Raw genomic sequence first — 10206 nt, 5'->3', positions numbered from 1 at the left:
CTTTTTTGCTTAAAATTGTGTGATTCCGTTCTTTTTGAGGTTTACTGCTTGGTCAAATAGAGATAGTCGCAGAATAAATCGAATATATACGAGAAGAAATTAAAAATGAATTGGAGAATTTTCTCAACGCTTTTATTTCAGTTTCATTAATTTATTCTACTCGCTTTCTCTTCCCTTTTTTTATTCTACCAGCTTCTGTCTATATCGATGTTATTAAGCCTACGTCACAGAGTTCTTATTTTTTGTAGATACATTTTAAACAGTAACAGTAAGGTACTTTTGTATTGTAAAAATGTAACAGGACAAAACGGAAACGAGTTCCCCTCACTCATAACATTGACTTAAATAGCGAGCAGAAAATCAATTGTATCTCAACATGCCCATCGTATTGTTGCGATGACCAAACTGATGCTTTTGTGTACTACCCCTGACACGCAACCAGGGGGTTGAATACTCTGTACCCGGACATATCGAGTCAAACATCATCCATCGCCGTATTTGTACAAAGGCCTTTTAAAACTGGAAGTGCAATGTCAGTGATGGTTACTACTATAAAGAAAATTATGGTAGTGACAATAGTGTCGATTGATAGTCGTAGTAATGAGGTGTTCTGGATATGTCGACTAATTACACGGTGCACGGCGGGCGTTACGATTTGCGATAACAGTAAAAGTCCTATAATGGCCAGTTACACGGCTCGAGTCAACTATGTGGCACTTTCTTAATGGTTCACGCCACGAGATTAATTGTCCTGCTATAAATTGCCCCATTTTATAGTTTGCAGTTTTAGGTACGTTTAGAAAGGGTTCATTTATTAGACTTCGAGCTTGGGACAAAAGCTTCGTATCTTTCTCGAATAGCTTCGATCACTAATGGTTGGACATCCAATATAGCTTTTGCAACAATAGGGTCAAACGTTGAATTCTCACACCTGTGTGTACACGCCACACTTTATTGACAAAAGAATCAATGACTAGTTTTTACAAGCAACATTACAAGTGGCTCAAAAGTTCCGATCTACGTGTAGTCATTTCCGATTGTCTGTAATGAGCGATGAGCATGTACCGCTGACTTGTGGGTGGAAACATCCCCTTCGACAAACGACAATTTCTTTGTGTTCATTGCGTAAAAAATTCAGCGCGCTACGTTTGTCGCAAGACCGACAAGACGACGCGAATCGCATCCGCTCTTCCGACTTTTGTCGGCCTTCCTATTGTCATGTCCGATATTTTTGATAAAATTACGTCACACAAAGAGATGGCCGCTCAATGGCTTGTTGTTCAATTGTTATAAGCTATTGAACGAATGATATATGTTCTGGGGTCTATTCGATGCGAGCCGTTCCTTCCGATCTCATTTGGCTTGGTAATGTTATTGCACAATAGTCCAATGTTTACTGAACATTACTATCTATCAATCTGCGAGGGATAGAAGTTTAATTGTGATGCGTGATGTAAAGTGCGTTGTTGGAGTTTAGGATTAACACACGTTTGGATAGTTGGTGCTCTGTTAACAACAGATGTGTACTAGTAATGAATATAATTACCCTATTTTTATACGCTACCCAAAATGTCACAACATTTTTGTGAACCGTTCTCAGATCAACCCTTTGGACGACTCCACAGTACTTTGTCAGAATTAATAGCCCGTGAATGCCCGGGGTTTACAGCACACTGCCACAACTTTTCGGATTTTCGGATTGTTTTACGCATTATTAACTTGGCAATCCAATTACGTAAATATTATTGAAGAGGATTTGTTTACTTTGCATTTTTACTAAGAAAATATATGTTAATCATGTACAATCTACGACGGAGTAATTATAGCAAGAATGCATTATTCATACAAAAACTGATATGCAACTTATTAACCAGTCAAAGAGGGTAACCGATATTAAAAAGTAAACGGACAATTTAAGTCTGCTTTTAGTAAAACATTTGCGCTGTAACAATGGGGAATCAATCTCCATGTGCGGGGTGCAATATAAAACGATGAATGCTAAAACAACTGGCAGTTAGTAGGGTGTGAAGGCGGGAATGATTAGGCAATATCCTGTGAACCCTCGCTCGCCCTCCGACCCCTGCCGTTACATCTTACTTAATGCGCCTCAGCTATTTTGATCGGACATCTGATTTCGGAAGGCTACAATATTGGCTTTCGATATCGAAGCTAATTTTATGGTTTAAGTTGATTATGCTTATAGCGATGTATTATCGGATTAAAGGCTGGTAATATTACGTTGTTGTGCTGATAGAATAAGATATACTTATTGAGCTTTAAAATGGCACCTGTCTTATTTGAATTACGTAGGTAATTCGGTCCTGTTTATTAGTTTAGTGACCATACGAACCTTATTTATTTATCAAAAAAAAACATCGGAATTTACAATCTCCTCTTTTGGTATAAGTCGATTAAAAAGTATGTCACATTGGCAGTTCTTCGTCTCTACACATTCGTCCATATTTATAAAGTTTAGATGAAAATCTTTTCTTTAATATTTAAAAAGGTTCAGTTCAACAGAAGAGGCTAAGAGTAGGTACGCAAAGAGGATGAATGGCATCACTTTAATAATATTTAAATGAAGTGAGCGCGAGGCGTGGCTAAGCTGCGTGAACCAGAGCGTTTATTAAAGGGATCCATCAGACCAGCTTTGTGGTGTCACCCTTTATTCGCTTAATTAGACAGTCATTGTTGACAGCCGCCGACACTAGGTGTCTGTGTTTGATTTTATAATCAGATTGTTTCAAACACATCTGTTGATATACAACTATCTCCCTTTTTGTATGTACAGACAGATATTGCGGTTATTACGTTACGGTAAGTCAAGCTCAGAGAATGGACTCTTGACCATAGACGTAGCTGAAAATGTAAACAGCTGCATTTCATAAAAAAAAACATCCGAACTGTAAGTTTAAATACAAAAGAAAAATAAATTTAAATTTTCCGAACTTTCCACAATTCTCAAAAAATTGACGATAGCATAAGAAGATGAATCATTTGATCATTCGGCTGCTGTAAAAATATGTAGTCAAAAAAATCTAGATTCATTAGTATTTTGACTTTGACCTAGCTTTGACATCATTTTTATTCAACCAGAACATAAGTATTTCAGTGACACGCTGATCTACATTAAACGCGGAAGAAATAAAAATACATAGCGTTTTCTTGCAACGTCTAATGCATTCAATAATTTAGCTCTTCAAAACAATTGTCCAAAATATTTCTGAAATTCGCTTTGATGTTTACGTTATTGCCCGTCGACCATACTAATAGTCCTCCCACTATTTAACACATAAAGATTTATTTTTATCAAGAAATTGTTTCTAGACTTTTCAACTCTAGACTAGACTCGAAATCGCTCTAAAATTATCAATTTGATACATCGTTTGAGAGACTTATTCGCAGAGTTAAATTCTCTTTTTTTTCCCCTTTGTCCTTAACGTTATTTTTATTAATGCTGTAAACGCATTTTCAAAGACATAGAGAAAATAAGAAGAAGAAAGACATAATGTTCAGAGCATCAAACGCTTAACGACTATGTTCAAAGAGCATCATTAACATTGAAGGTGACATCCCAACACACATTATGTCAGTTTGATTGCGGCCAGACTTGATTAAATCTTCGCCCTGTCTTCGTCTTGTCACCTTGGTAATGAAAATGTTGCTTTATGAAGTCGTGTTATGGTTGTAAGTTGAATGTAAAGTGGTATGTGATAATTGCTAACAACCTTACTATGACTTTTCTCATAAAAGGCTGGGATCGCTTTCCAGAAAGACTTTCAGAATTATAACGAAGCTTTCGTAAAACAGATATTTATGTTTAAAAAATGTTTCTAAACATACTGAGTACCTGGATAAAAATATCCAATACTTTTAACTAGGTTTCTAAGTACATCTGCTCCTGTACTGTACCGAAATCTGTTTTCAACCTACCGGATATTTTGCTTTTATTTTGGTTCAGTAGCAAAATAAAATTGGTATTTACATATACCTATCACGCACTGGTAACAAATAAAAATATACAGATTAAACTGAAATTTTCTCACACCTCCTTAGCTTTATAAAATTATTCAAATAATAAATAATAAGTAACTAAAATAAAACTCAAATGATATTTACGAGTAGTTAAAACGTCATGGTGCGTAAATAAACGGCGTGGTTTTAATAAAGTTAACACGTAGTTCGGCACAGCATCGGAGAGCCATAGACACGGCTCGGATTAGCTGCAAATCCGCGCATGGGCTCGCATACAATGAGGGTGCTGAAACTCGCTAAATCACCTAACTAGTCATAAGCTTTAGCGGGTGAAAGAGCACAATGGATAGTATGTAGTAAAAGTACAACAGTACAAAAATCTCTAGTGAAAAAACAATCAGACCGGTGAAAATTATGTTCTGCTTATTTCAGTAAGTTTATGATTCACCATAATCTACTTACATAGTGGTACCTACTCTGAGTCTCATTTTTCAGGCAGAGTAATCAGTGGCTATAATTAATCAATTATTTATCTGATCTAGTAAATTAGGCACATACTTGTATGCGACATATTTATGTACAATAAGGTTTTTGTTATAACTTGATTTTCGACGTGTTTTATATTTTTGCAAAACACAAAGCCCGCTTTTGCTAACCACTTGGACCAAACCAAACAGTAAGGGGTGGCAACAACACGACAATCAAATGTACTGGCGGTTTTAATATTGTTGCCGATTTATAAGGATAAGTCACACGAGTAAATATTAAATTTGTTAGCGATACTCCGAGATTAAGTGGGAGGGCCGCACTCTTGTTAGGAGGGGGTCACGGTCGTTTATTATTGTCAAATACTTAATTTAATAACGATAAACTTGTTTTTAAAATATTTATAATATTCGCTGTGATGCTATAATTTGGTTATCTTGTAGCTTTCATTGTTACGAATACCTACTATCTTTCATTAATGTTTACGTGAGCTTGAGAAAAATATGAAAAGTAAGTCTTTTTATAGGTGCGACTCCGCCCGATATGCTCACCAGCTGGAATTATCTATAATTAAACTCTTTTTAAAAATATACCTGCATACAGTCTACAGATACGTATAAAGATTACATTTCTAAATACAGCTCAGTATCCGAAAATAACAGCATTTATATTTTGAGAGTTTCGTTCCAAACGTTGGAATCACCTGTTATTTATATTTAACGCATTTCGAAACTCTGTCACGGTCTTATTGCATACTGTCCGAGACGCTAATCGCGTTCTGGCCGGCCAGAGCTCCTACTAACTGCTACTACTGCACGGATTTCGATAAGTACTTAATGTCAATATTTGGCACTAAGTGCACATTATATTAAATGCTAGTGCTACGGTAAGATAAAGTTTTATTCTATGGATGAATTTGGAGCAGTTGAAAAAGTAAGATCATTGGTTTTGATGTAATTTGAATGTGTTGTTGATGATTTTATTCTAATTCACTAAAAAGTTTAACCTTTGCCCAAAGATCAAGGTTCAGAAAGCTAGGCGTGATGTTCACCATGAGACACATGTTCTAGAAATTATTGTTATAGATACATAGCATACAAGTACCTACCCAACATGATTTATCATCAGCATTAAACCCTGTTCAAACAAAAACGGAATCAGGCCAAAACGTGTTGCAATCGACAATGAGCAATGGTAGAATCATTAGATAATTTATCGCAGTGCAATATCCAACATCATCTATTACGATTAGAGTGAAGGCGCCCTTCTGTCTAGCTGTAACGCCTCAAAATTCAAATAACATTCGTTCACAACTGATACTGGCAATTGAAACTAATTTAAAAGTGTTCACGCCTCTACGATCAATGTCAATCGTGATATGACCAACTCCTATGTCATTAACTCATACTTTTATTTCATACGCACTACTACAATAAATACTTAGTCAGGGACTGACTGAAAAAGTTATACAATTTTAAGGATTTACTGCCTATGAAAGTGGATCCTATGAAAAGAATTCGCAAGAGACTTAAAAATGAGAAAGGGATATATAACCAGATCATGTTGTAGTAACAACATCACGGAGACATGGATTGTCCAAGAGTTGAAGTATATAATGTACAATGTGGTGTCATGTTTTAGCCCCGTAAAAAAACTGTCAGCATCCTACACCACATTTTTTTAATATAACGACCCAATAACTAGGTGCGGGCATTACGTTAGCAACAATGGAAATAAGTTGCGTCATGAGACTTCCTCCTAAGCATTCCGTACATGGGGAGGTACATAAATCTCCACATATTGCCTGGCTCCGAGTATCAGACTGTAAGAGAAACAGCCAACCCTTGGCCCGCTCGTTATTGAGCTCTCACTCCTTTGGTTCCTGTCCTTATCGCACCTGCTCTGAAATCCTACACCGTTCATGTCTGCCGTCTCCCTCCAATTTCAATTTACTCGAGACGGATTTTCAGAGCTTCATAAGATTGCCTGATGTAGTATACGCAGTAAAAGAAGATAATTTCATTTTGCTTTTCCAGTGTTAAAGAAAGGTTCTTCAAACTTTACATGATATCAGCACCTGTTACAATCTCACTTCTTTTTTTTTACTTCTTTTGTTACATATTAAACTAATTTACAAAAACGGATGGCGTTACATGTGCAATATGCGAACCATCCAGCGATCATCTCAGTAATGAAGGAACGATTTCAGAGAGTTATTATTAACATATAACCTAAGCTTTTATAAAGGTTTTCCATTCTTGTTACAAGGTGTAACAAGCATCAATGTACCAACCTGACATGACGATCGCAAATTACCTGAGTCGTTACCATAATTGGCTTGTACCTAAGTTCATCATATTGTTCAAATACGTTTTCCCGTTCCAAACTACCAAAACAATTCGTAAATTCAACACCGTTACTTATATGATATTTTGCATGTACTATGCGTCGCTACGCGATTCGTTAGGTAGCTAATAGAGACGACAATCTTTTGTTCTTGTTAGAGAGTAAGTGCCTATATAGTTGTTGCCGTCTCGCTCTCACACAATGGCGGCGCATAAATCTACTGAATTCGGAAGCGCCATAACGGAGGAAAATCCTCGAATGCTTTTAGTATAGTGCTTTCCTTATAGCGCATGATATTAGGATCTAAGTAAAAGCAATCTTCAAATTAACTAAGAGTATCTATACCCAGTGATTTTATTATGTCCTGTTCTTCTCAATATACTTTAATCTCGTCTACCGAATGTTACGATTGTTGAATGGATTTCTGCATAATGTATCTCATTTGTGAGTAGCTGAGGCAATAAGTAATAAAAAGAAACAAGCAGGCAATATTTATTGTCTCTCATGAATTAGACCACAGGGATGATAAATAAGTTACCTATTTCGATTATATTATTAAATACAAGATCACGAGTAGAACTTATTATTCCTACAAACGACAGTTTGTCCAAAACGTCTTACACCTCGCACGTGTCTCCACATCTTTTAGACAGTCCACAAGTTTTTCATGATCGCTATAAAACCGCAAGACATTCAAAGGGACGTATAAATTGCGTGCTATTGACAATAATAACAATGGAACGTGGTTTCTCATTCATCGAAGGTGACCGAGCCTTCTGAGGGCGGGGAAGTCATTGGCCAGGAGTGGGTGTGATCTCCTATGACCGTTGCCGCAGTTGTACAAGAATTAATAGAACATGTTGTAAGAAGAATTGAAAAAAAAAAACTGCAAAAATTCTTGAATCTATATTTTTTCTGCAAAAGATGTATTGAGGTGACATCGTCTACATACACGTCGACATCATGTCACAAGAAAAAATAAGTATCATCACATAGTACGTTTCCTAAAGGGTTTGCCAGAAATCAGGCTCACATTTACTCCTAGCTTACTCATCCCAAGCTCTGCTTCTATTGGAATCTTCGGCTCTGCTGCTAGCGTAGTCACGGATCAACGCTCTATGATTTTTAACTATGATTTCAAGTACATAATTTAAACATTAGGTAAGTGTGTGTATCTATGTATATTTTCGTGGTAAGTACCTATCTACTGACTAAGTTCTTTTTACTTACATTTTTAATAAGTTCATGTATGCTATATGCCGCTGCGTACTGCATTTATATGTGAAATCTATGAACAAGGATGACATCTAAGTATAAAAAAATTAAAAGCGTGATCATAAGAGGCTACATAAGCTTTTTGTTATAAAATAAACATGGTAAATTAATGTACTGACATATTTTATTTGAACTTAGTCCCAAGAGCTTTAAGTTTCCATAAGGCCGAGTCATTGCAATAATTTATAAAGTGCGTCGTAGGTAGTATGCGCGTACGCACAGAGTGTGCGGTCGCCATTCAAGATCATCCCTCATTGTCCCTTTGTCCGTCTGTCAGTGGCGGCCCAAACAAGTATTCTCTCAGGCGTTAGAAAAAATCAATGTTTACCTTTATAGTGGAGCACATATTTTTATACAAAGTATGGTTCATAATGAGGAGTTTACAGAATAACGCCTGTCCACAATAGACTAATGTGGCCGGGAATTAAAGGTGCCGTGATCAATGGACACGACTTTACGGGTACGGCAGCAAGAAAGTGGCACTGTTTTCCCGGTTTATGAAATTCTACATGAAAATTAATGATCATTCTAGATCAATATTGTAGTTTAGTATAATATATCAGTTTAAATAAACTTTGTTACCATCAAAGTTTTTTCAAACATCAAATGGACACATTAAATATAACGTGACCGTCAAAAATCTGGAACAATGTTATAGAATAAGGTCGAAGAAATGTTGGCACGGATCCGCCTGTCATGAATATGTAACTTACAGAAACAGTTCCCGCCATTGAACGGTCAATTGTAAGCAAATGATGTTTTACGTTCTAAATGTGCCAGAATTTCATAAATACAACAAGCTACTTGTCTAGGAAACATTTGTTGAAAGACTCCGGGTTTAACATGAAATACGAAAATAGAATTTTACAGAATTGCTGTTCATAATTTTGGATATTAGATCAAACTCATCTATGAGTATGATAGCGTAATGATTGAAAACATGGTGAGAAAAACTAAAATGTGTTACTGTAACGTGTAACGTCTCAAACCGCGACATTTAATGACGCATTCGCATGATCAGTATAAAAATAATATGTGATACGTTTCACATGCTTTTCCTTCTTCAATATTTGATCTAAAAATTATGCTAAAAATATTATAATCTCTAGTACTTTCTCCCTTGCCGTACAGCACTGCAATTGGCTACTCAACAGTACTCTATGGGTGGTCGAGGAACTCATTCATAGATCAGCTTTGTAACCAGCATCAGTGTAAACAGACCACCGACCACTCCGGACACTCGGACACTTCCGGACGGATGTTCCACGAAACTAATTGTATATAGTGATACAATTGTGTGGAGAAATTTTATAATTAAAGAAATTACAATGGTCAACAAATTATTATTATTTTTTTGGTGCAAACGTGAAATATAGGTACAATTTCTTGTAGAATATTTGATAGATACGTAATCGAAGTCCAGAACATAAAGTTGCACTAGCACGTCGGGACTTAGAGATATACCCCTCCTAAAGTACCAAAAACGCGTTTTTTTATGAAATTTGATGTAATTTTTTGGGGATAAAATAATCTATAAGAAATAATATATTTCACCTTTGCACCAAAAATGCTGTTGACCAGTGTTATCACTCATAAGAGATTTGAGTAGAATATGATATTTGATTTTCAATCATCTTTACCTTTATTACAAAAGGTACAACAGCGAAACCACTATATATGGTTAACGGCATTTTGGCATTGCATTTAGATACCTACCCAGAAAAAAAGTTATTTTTATTGTTAACTCCACGTCTAGGTATCAAAACTGTTTGTATCTTTTCTAAAGTACTGAACACGGATGAAACTTCCTAACATATGTTTTAGATATCCAATTTCAAGAAGATTATGATAGTTAACAAGTGCTAGTAGTTACTGCAGTTCATTCTGGTTCTGAATAAGTAATATTAGCTGAATAATTATGTACTTTTATTCCTATCAAAATATATGTGATATCTATATAACATGTGTGATAACTATAAACTTAAATCTGATTTCGTCAGACTTGGTCACATGATTTTAGAAAATTAACTAGATAGGTAGGTAGAATTATGTCCTTTAATTTTTGACTCATAATCTTCATGATATTTCCTCACACAACGGTTTTTACAATATTTCCTAATGTAA

The sequence above is a fragment of the Helicoverpa zea genome, chromosome 14 (genome assembly GCF_022581195.2).
Source record: "Helicoverpa zea isolate HzStark_Cry1AcR chromosome 14, ilHelZeax1.1, whole genome shotgun sequence".
NCBI lineage: Eukaryota > Metazoa > Arthropoda > Insecta > Lepidoptera > Noctuidae > Helicoverpa > Helicoverpa zea.
Note: the sequence above shows the minus strand (reverse complement) of the source record.